Source organism: Cygnus atratus, chromosome 5 (assembly GCF_013377495.2).
Source record: "Cygnus atratus isolate AKBS03 ecotype Queensland, Australia chromosome 5, CAtr_DNAZoo_HiC_assembly, whole genome shotgun sequence".
In the NCBI taxonomy this organism is placed as follows: Eukaryota; Metazoa; Chordata; class Aves; order Anseriformes; family Anatidae; genus Cygnus; species Cygnus atratus.
In genome coordinates this window covers 45,919,131-45,927,597 of record NC_066366.1, presented here as the reverse complement: position 1 = coordinate 45,927,597, position 8,467 = coordinate 45,919,131, and positions in this window count along the sequence as shown.

Sequence of the window (8,467 nt, the reverse complement as noted above, 5' to 3'; positions counted from 1 at the left end):
CATGGGAATGGTGTCAAGCTGCGACAGGGGAGGTTCGGGCTGGATACCAGGAAGAGTTTCTTCACCGAGAGGTTGGTCGCGTACTGGAACAGGCTCTCCAGAGATGTAGTCATGGCACCAAGCCTGTCGGAGTTTAAGAAGTGTTTGGACTGTGCTCTCAGTCATATGGCCTGAATTTTTGGCTAGACCTGTGTTGTGGCAGGAGTTGGACTTGATGATCCTTATGGGTCCTCTGGATATTCTATGATTCTATGATAGTCAGGCACAGTATTGAGGGCCTCATAGTATCCAGACCTGGGACCTTTTAAAGCATCCCACATCTTACATATCTCAGAGCTCACTTTTCCTTCTAAAAAGGGTAGGTGAAGCAATGATGTGCATCTAGGTTTCCACCCACACTGAATGGACTTGCACTGCTGGTGTATCACAGAACACATCTGTTCTGCAGCATGTGCATTTAGTATCCGTCTCTTAGTCCAATTCTTAGAAACTGAAGCTGTTATAACCCTCGCTGGTGGCTTGCCTGAAATTAGGCACTCAGTAGGAAAATCAGGAGAGGAGATGAAGATGTAGGAACTGACACAACCGGCAGTGCCAACGGAAGCCTCATTTAGTACCCACATCACCAATTCACTGGAGTGAGCATTGTGACCTTGCATCACTATAAGGTGGAAATTTAATTCTCTCTCTGTCAGACTAGAGTTTGTATATACCTAAAGCTATCAAGTTGACTAAAAGTTCCACATGTTTCAGATTGTAAATAATGATGGTTATCACTAGAATAGAGATGGATTTTAAAAAAGTCCCTGCTTTCTATAAAATCCAGGCTCTGTAAGCAATTACAGCAATAAATAATTATATAGAATAATTACAATGAAGATTGTAATCTCTTCTTTCCTCCTTTTTTTTTTTTTTTTTTTTTTTTTTTAAACAAGCAAAGAGGAATAATTTGAGAAAGATTTCTGGTGTGTATTAATGACAGTAATTCTCTTTGCTAAGGTTGACTAATATAATGGCCAGTATTTTAAAATTAAGTTTGATGAGTACTTCTGTCTACATCTGTTAATCCCGTTTTAAGAGATTAATGCAACCTTCATTGAAAAACTCTAGGTAGGGATGGATTTGATTCCTAAATAAAATCAAGCTAAATCTAAATAGAATCAATACATGATTTGAATATGGATGTTTGGTAAATTGCTCATACCACATCAAGATGTTCTGTCTTGATATGATTCAGTGAATAAAATTATTTATCTTGCTACTTGAGTCTCCTTTTAGTCTGTTATCTGTTTTCTGTTGTGAAATTCTTGTAAGGATAAAAACACTGAAAAATAAAAAGGTGAGGGGGAGGGAACATGACACCAGACTTACAAAGATATGTAGGTGATCATGTTTAGAGCTAAGTTGTTAGCAGCATTTTAAGTGTGTGAATAACGTCTTGTTAAAAAACACTGGTGTTCAGGGCCCAACATAGAAAGATGCCTTTGAAGAATCTGGCTGTTTGAAACTTTACATGTTCAAATGCTTTTTGAAGCTGGACAATTCTTCATAGAATTACAGCCAACAAAAGAATAGTACACTTTGTTAATCATATGTGATATATCCCTTCTATCTATTTCTATTTCTGTCACTAGAAAATAGGATATGGATATATAAAGTACTAAAATTTTTAAAAGGACTGATTTTTATTTTTTATTTTTTTCAGGGGGAGCAGTTGTATATGGATATACATGCTATGTGAGATGAAAGTTAATCACGTCTTAGGGTGTCACCTGATCTTTATGAAGTAAACCTCCTTCCTAGGTGCAGTAGAGCAGAACTGATTAGGTCCATTACAGTAATTTGTGCTTTTCTTTACAAGGCACTAAACTTCACGGACTTTCAATAGGTTCTAGTATGGAAAAATCCTCTCTGGATGTAAATTGCAGACTTGGCAGCTGAGATAAATTGAACATGGTTCTTTCTGGCTCAGTCTAAATAATATCACAAAATCACAGAATCACAGAATTGAAGGGGTTGGAAGGGACTTCCAGAGATCATCAGGTCCAACCCACCTGCCAAAGCAGGTTCCTTAGAGCAGGCTGCCCAGGTAGGCATCCAGATGGGCCTTGAATATCTCCAGAGAAGGAGACTCCACAACCTCCCTGGGCAGCCTGTTCCAGTGCTCCGCCACCCTCACTGTGGAGAAGTTCTTTCGCATGCTTGTGCGGAACTTCCTGTGATCCATTTTGTGGCCATTTCCCCTTGTCCTATCCCCACAAACCACTGAAAAGAGGTTGGCCAAATCTGTCTGTCTCCCACACCTCAGGTATTTATACACATTGATGAGATCCCCTCTCAGTCTTCTTTTCTCCAGGCTGAACAGACCCAGGTCTCTCAGCCTTTCTTCATAGGGGAGATGTTCTAGGTCCTGTATCATCTTTGTGGCCCTCTGCTGGACTCTTTCCAGGAGATCCCCGTCTTTTTTGTACCAGGGAGCCCAGAACTGGACACAGTACTCCAGGTGAGGCCTGACCAGGGCAGAGTAGAGGCAAAGGATTGCCTCCCTTGACCTGCTGGCCACGCTCCTTTTAATGCATGCCAGGATCCCATTGACCTCTTGTCCACCAGGGCACACTGCTGGCTCATGGTAAACCTGTCATCCACCAGGACCCCCAGGTCCTTCTCCTCAGAGCTCCTCTCCAGCAGGTAGTCCCCCAGCCTGTACTGATACGTCCAGTTGTTCCTTCCCAGGTGCAGGACTCTACACCTGCTCTTGTTAAACTTCATTTGGTTTATTCCTGCCCATCTCTCCAGCCAGTCCAGGTCTCACTGAATGGCAGCACAGCCTTCTGATGTGTCAGCCACTCCTCCCAGATTCGTGTCATCGGTGTACTTGCTGAGGGCAGACACTATTCCCTCATTAAGGTCGTCGATGAAGATGTTGAACAAGACCGGACCCAGCACCGACCCCTGGGGAACTCCACTAGTCACAGGTCTCCAGCCAGACTCTGCGCCACCGATCACCACCCTCTGAGCTCGACCAGTCAGCCAGTTCTTAACCCACCTTACTGTCCACTCCTCTATCCCACACTTTCTCAGCTTTGCTATCAGGATGTCATGGGAGACAGTATCGAAAGCCTTGCTAAAGTCAAGGTAGATGACATCCACTGCTCTCCCCCCATCTACCCAGCTGGTGATGCCATCATAGAAGGCAACGAGGTTGATCGAGCACGACTTCCCCTTGGTGAATCCATGCTGACTACTCCTCATAACATTGTTCTCTTCCAATTGCTTGGAGATGACATCCAGAACAAGCTGTCACAACACCTTTCCAGGGACAGAGGTGAGACTGACTGGCCTGTAGTTTCCCGGATCCTCCTTCTTGCCCTTCCTGAAGACCGGAGTGACACTGGCTATCCTTCAATCTTCAGGCACCTCTCCTGTTCTCCAGGACCTTTCAAAGATGATAGAGAGCGGTTTGGCGATCACCTCTGCCAACTACCTTAGCACATATACCTGGTAGAATTTTAAGCGGCCCAGATGAACTCTGTTCAAAGTTTAATTTTCAGTGAAGTTGAGGGAAATGCCCTCTACATATTAGTTCAACCCTAAGACAGACTCACTATTTCAAAACCACAAGTACTCATTGCTGTTTTTACAGAACAAATAGGACTGTAGTAAGAACTGTCACATCTTTTAATGCATGAATGTTTTTTCTCAACATCTTCTACTAAAATTTTACTAAAAATAAAATAAAATAAAATAATAAAATCTACTACTCAAAAGTTAGAAGACACAATATTAAACTGTGAAAAAAAAATAATCTGCTAGAGAGATTCTAAGAAGGTTTAACTTTAATGCCAGCATCTGAAGATCATATAATGAATGGCTGGTGACCTTTTTTTTTTTTTTTCCCTCTTTAAAGCTTTATGAATAATGCCCTAAATCTCAAAGTCATCTACAATATGCTTTCTAAGAGAGTTTAAAAATACAGAAGTGGAATGAGGGCAAGACTGTAGTGCCACATCATTCAAAAGCAAGACATTATACTGTACAAATTTCTGGGATAACAGCACTGCCTTTCCTTGGATTGGAAATAAAGGGCTCACTGAACATTAGCTGTTCAAATGTCAAATGAAGAATTTCTGAAATCCCACAAGTTTTATCTCCACATTTTTATTTTATAGTCTGACGAAAAGTCATACAGAAACTGAAAAGGTTTCACAGCTGATACAGAGGTCTTTCAACCCCAAACATAGTTAGAGTGTATGAAGAGTAACCCAGTGTCCCAGGTGTATCTTGCACAGGGAAAGTAGTGTAAGGCAACAGAATGTATGGAGAGTAAGGGGCTGTTTTGATAATTTCCTGATAGAATTGCAACAAGCCAATATGATTAGCAGATTGAGCTAGGCTTTCCCAGTGCTTATTATCACTTCTGGCTACGTAGTATTCACATGAATTAGCTAACCACAACTGTGACAACAACCAAGTGTCATTGAAAAGTAAGAAATGTAAAAAGAAAAGTGTAAGAAAAGTAAGAAAATGAAAGATTGCCTTTCTTTTACAACTCAGTTCAGCTGTCCAACCCTGTCAATCAAGGCATGTAAATCTACCCTGTCCTTCAAAACAAATGCAGTGGGACTTAAGCAACTACTTGCAAGTAAGCATGTGGGTTTTTTTTTTCAGCGTACAGACACGCTTCAAATACCTCGTTGAAAGAGAACTCTTAAGGAGGTGTGACTGTGTCTCATCAGCCAGACAGCTACTGTAAAATTTTAAGGAGACCTGAAAAATTAGCTAAATTAGACAGAGAGAAGAAAGAAGGGAGAGAGAAAGGGAGAGAGAAAGGGAGAGAGAAAGGGAGAGAGAAAGGGAGAGAGAAAGGGAGAGAGAAAGGGAGAGAGAAAGGGAGAGAGAAAGGGAGAGAGAAAGGGAGAGAGAAAGGGAGAGAGAAAGGGAGAGAGAAAGGGAGGAGGGAAGCAGGGGAGGAGGGAGGAAATGATGAAAGAAATTATAAAACAATAGGGTTCTCTTTATCTACTTTAAGGAAATTGGTTAATTTAGCACATGAATGCAAATGTGCCTTCTCCATGAAATGTCAAATGGGTGCGGTATAATTATTCCAAAATACACAATTCAAGTATTATTCTGTGCAATCTAAGAACAATCTGATGTTTTCCATGAGATAATGTGTTAGACATGAAAAAAAAAATCTTCCTAGCACTGACAAAATCCAATGTTAATAGGTGCTGGATTATTATAACATTTTATAAACGTTTTACATGTCTTTAAAAGTAAAATTAAAAGCAATATTAGTAAAAAATATAACATTGGCTGTTCCAAATGACAAATTGTCTCTTGTCTATTTTCAGTTCAGGTAGAAATTGAGGTCTGAGGGCAAAAGAAGATGGAGTGCTTTCTATGCTCCTCTGTATTACTCTTCAGTTGTCTTAAAATTATAGATCTACCTTAACTCTGAGACCACTATAAGGAACTAAGAGCAAGAAAAGAAGTGAGTTTTCTAAAGGTCATTGAGTCCTCACTTCTAAGATCATTAACAATTCAGCTAGTGCACCTTGCAGTGGTAAAAACTTCAATGTAGGTAGCTGGCACCTTCATCAACATATTATACATCAAGCAGACTTCACAGCACCAAATATTTTATATATTCTTCAGATTTTCTTATATAGCTTTCTTAAATGTAGCTGTATGAGATGGTGTGCTGGTTAACTCTTTGCAATAGTTCTGCATTTCTCCCTAAAAACTGAGCACCGTGCTTATACTTTGAGACATATTTGTACTTCTTTGTAGAGTGTCAACATCAGAAGGCAAGACCATGAGTCATTAATGTTGTTTTTCTTATCTGACCAGTATGATGGAAGTCTGACAATAGGAGAATACTTAATATCTCTTCCTGTATTGTGTTTAGACTGTTCCATACTTTAGGGGGAATATAAAAAGGTCTTAGATTCTCCTACTAGATGAGATGGAGGCCGAAAATTAAGTGTAGCACTCTGTATATGCTCTTCATACCTCCAATAGTTCACATAGAAGATCAACTGAAGCTAAGATACTGATCATGTAAGAGTCCTAGGGACAAAAGGTACTAGATAAATATAAAACCTGATGTTGATGGTAACATCTTTGTCATATTGAAACAATGATGGACAGGGTGCTAATGCATTAAGATTTCTTATTTGATGGATATGCCATTCCGTAAGTTGGTGGTTCAACATTAACCTTAATAGAAAAAGATTTTACTGTTATGCCTCATTTTTAAAAGGATTACCATAGCTGCCTATACTCAGCACGTAAATCAGACTGAAAGAAGTGCCACATACATCCATCATTGCCAAATGATAGATTTTCATCAGTTCTTAACAAAATTGATTTGCTTGGACAGTCTGCAGAGATAAATTCAATGTTCAAAAAGAATATTATTGGCCTTGGCAACTGAATATGAACCATGCAAGAAGTTATTAATAGATCAGCAATTTAGTGCATAGTGAAACCCCTAAATCTAATGGCATTGTTCATTTCCTAGAGTTTTTAGTTGCCTTTCTTTTCTCTTTTATATTTGCTAAGAAGATACTATTTTCCCCATATTTTGCTGAAATCAAGCACTGATAGTGCTTGATTGATAGTGCTTAAAATAGACCTTTCTTTATCCGTTTTTGTGTCTCAAACAATTCCTTGACCTATTAGTAATTCAATATCCCACTTATCTTTAAAGAAGTTATCCCATAGTACTCCCATCATAACATGGTAGAGACTTACCTTGTAAGGAAAATGGTCTGTTCTTGTATACCTCCAGAACAATTCTCCAAACTAAAATAATTCCATTATTCCACTATGTTATACCAGGAACTACTTCAGTGCGGAGACTTCATATTATACAGAAAATGGTATCCAGTTTGCACTTGCATAAATGAAGAATGCTTCTAAGGAATGTTACCAGTTAGTTGAAAATATTTAGGAGGTCAAAAATAGGACAAGGTCTTATGCTAAATATTCAAACATTCAATGCTTGATCAATTGGAGCAGAATAGAGAGAATAATTTTCAAGGAAGTCTGAAAAAGAGTTACATTGTAGGAGGTCTTTTGGTCAAAAAGCCACTGTTATTTTTCTCCTGATCCCTGAAAAATCTAAATTTAAAAGCACAATTTTTTTTTTAATTGATGTAAATTATCACTATTGCCAGCTATACAACACTGTATTTTCTGTTGTATGCAAACGGTATTAGAAACATTCAAAAATACAAACAGTTCAAATCAATGAGTATGCAAGAGGAGATGTCTCTTTAAATTACTAGAATTCATGATAACAAGCTGTATTTTATTATGTGCTCTCACTGAGATTTATTTGATAGTTGTGGAGAGCTTTGAGACCTACACAAAGATACTATAATTTTGTTAATTTTAAATTTGAACAAGCCGTTTTTGGAAATTTTGTTTTAAAGTTTATTATTCTTTTCTGGCACACACATTCTTCATATTGTGCCATGTTCCACATTAAGGTCCTGAAAGGTTTAGAGTATTACAACAGAATAGTAATTTAGTAATACAGGATATCTATAGAAAAAAATTGTTCAATGAAGAATGAGTTCTGAAAATGAGTTTGAATTATCAGAAAATGTCCCACTTTATTATTTCTTATGTATTTTCTCATAACACAAACTCATTTTCAGAACTCATTCTTCAATGAGCTGTCTTTTCTATGAGCTTTAGCCAAGAAAATCATCCAAGCATGCTTATTGCCTGGTACGTTTGTTTCCTAGACAAAATTTCTGCTTTAAAGTAAGTTATATTCCTTCTGAAACTCGTTTGAATTAAGATGTGTTTTCTAGTGAAGAATGAGCATAACTTAATGATCATCACCTTTATACTTGGAAAAAAAAAAAATATATATATATACACACACACATGCTTGGAAAGATAATGCTTCTGCTAAGCTACAAAAAAAGTCACAGAATCACAGAATTGTAGAGGTTGGAAGGGACTTCCAGAGATCATCGGGTCCAACCCACCTGCCAAAGCAGGCTCCCTAGAGCAGGTTGCCCAGGTAGGCGTCCAGATGGGCCTTGAATATCTCCAGAGAAGGAGACTCCACAACCTCCCTGGGCAGCCTGTTCCAGTGCTCCGTCACCCTCACTGTGAAGAAGTTCTTTTGCACGTTGGTGCAGAACTTCCTGTGATCCATTTTGTGGCCATTTCCCCTTCTCCTGTCCTCACAAACCACTGAAAAGAGGTTGGCCAAATCCGTCTGTCTCCCACACCTCAGGTATTTATACACATTGATGAGATCCCCTCTCAGTCTTCTTTTCTCCAGGCTGAACAGACCCAGGTCTCTCAGCCTTTCTTCATAGGGGAGATGTTCTAGGTCCTGTATCATCTTTGTGGCCCTCTGCTGGACTCTTTCCAGGAGATCCCCGTCTTTTTTGTACCAGGGAGCCCAGAACTGGACACAGTACTCCAGGTGAGGCCT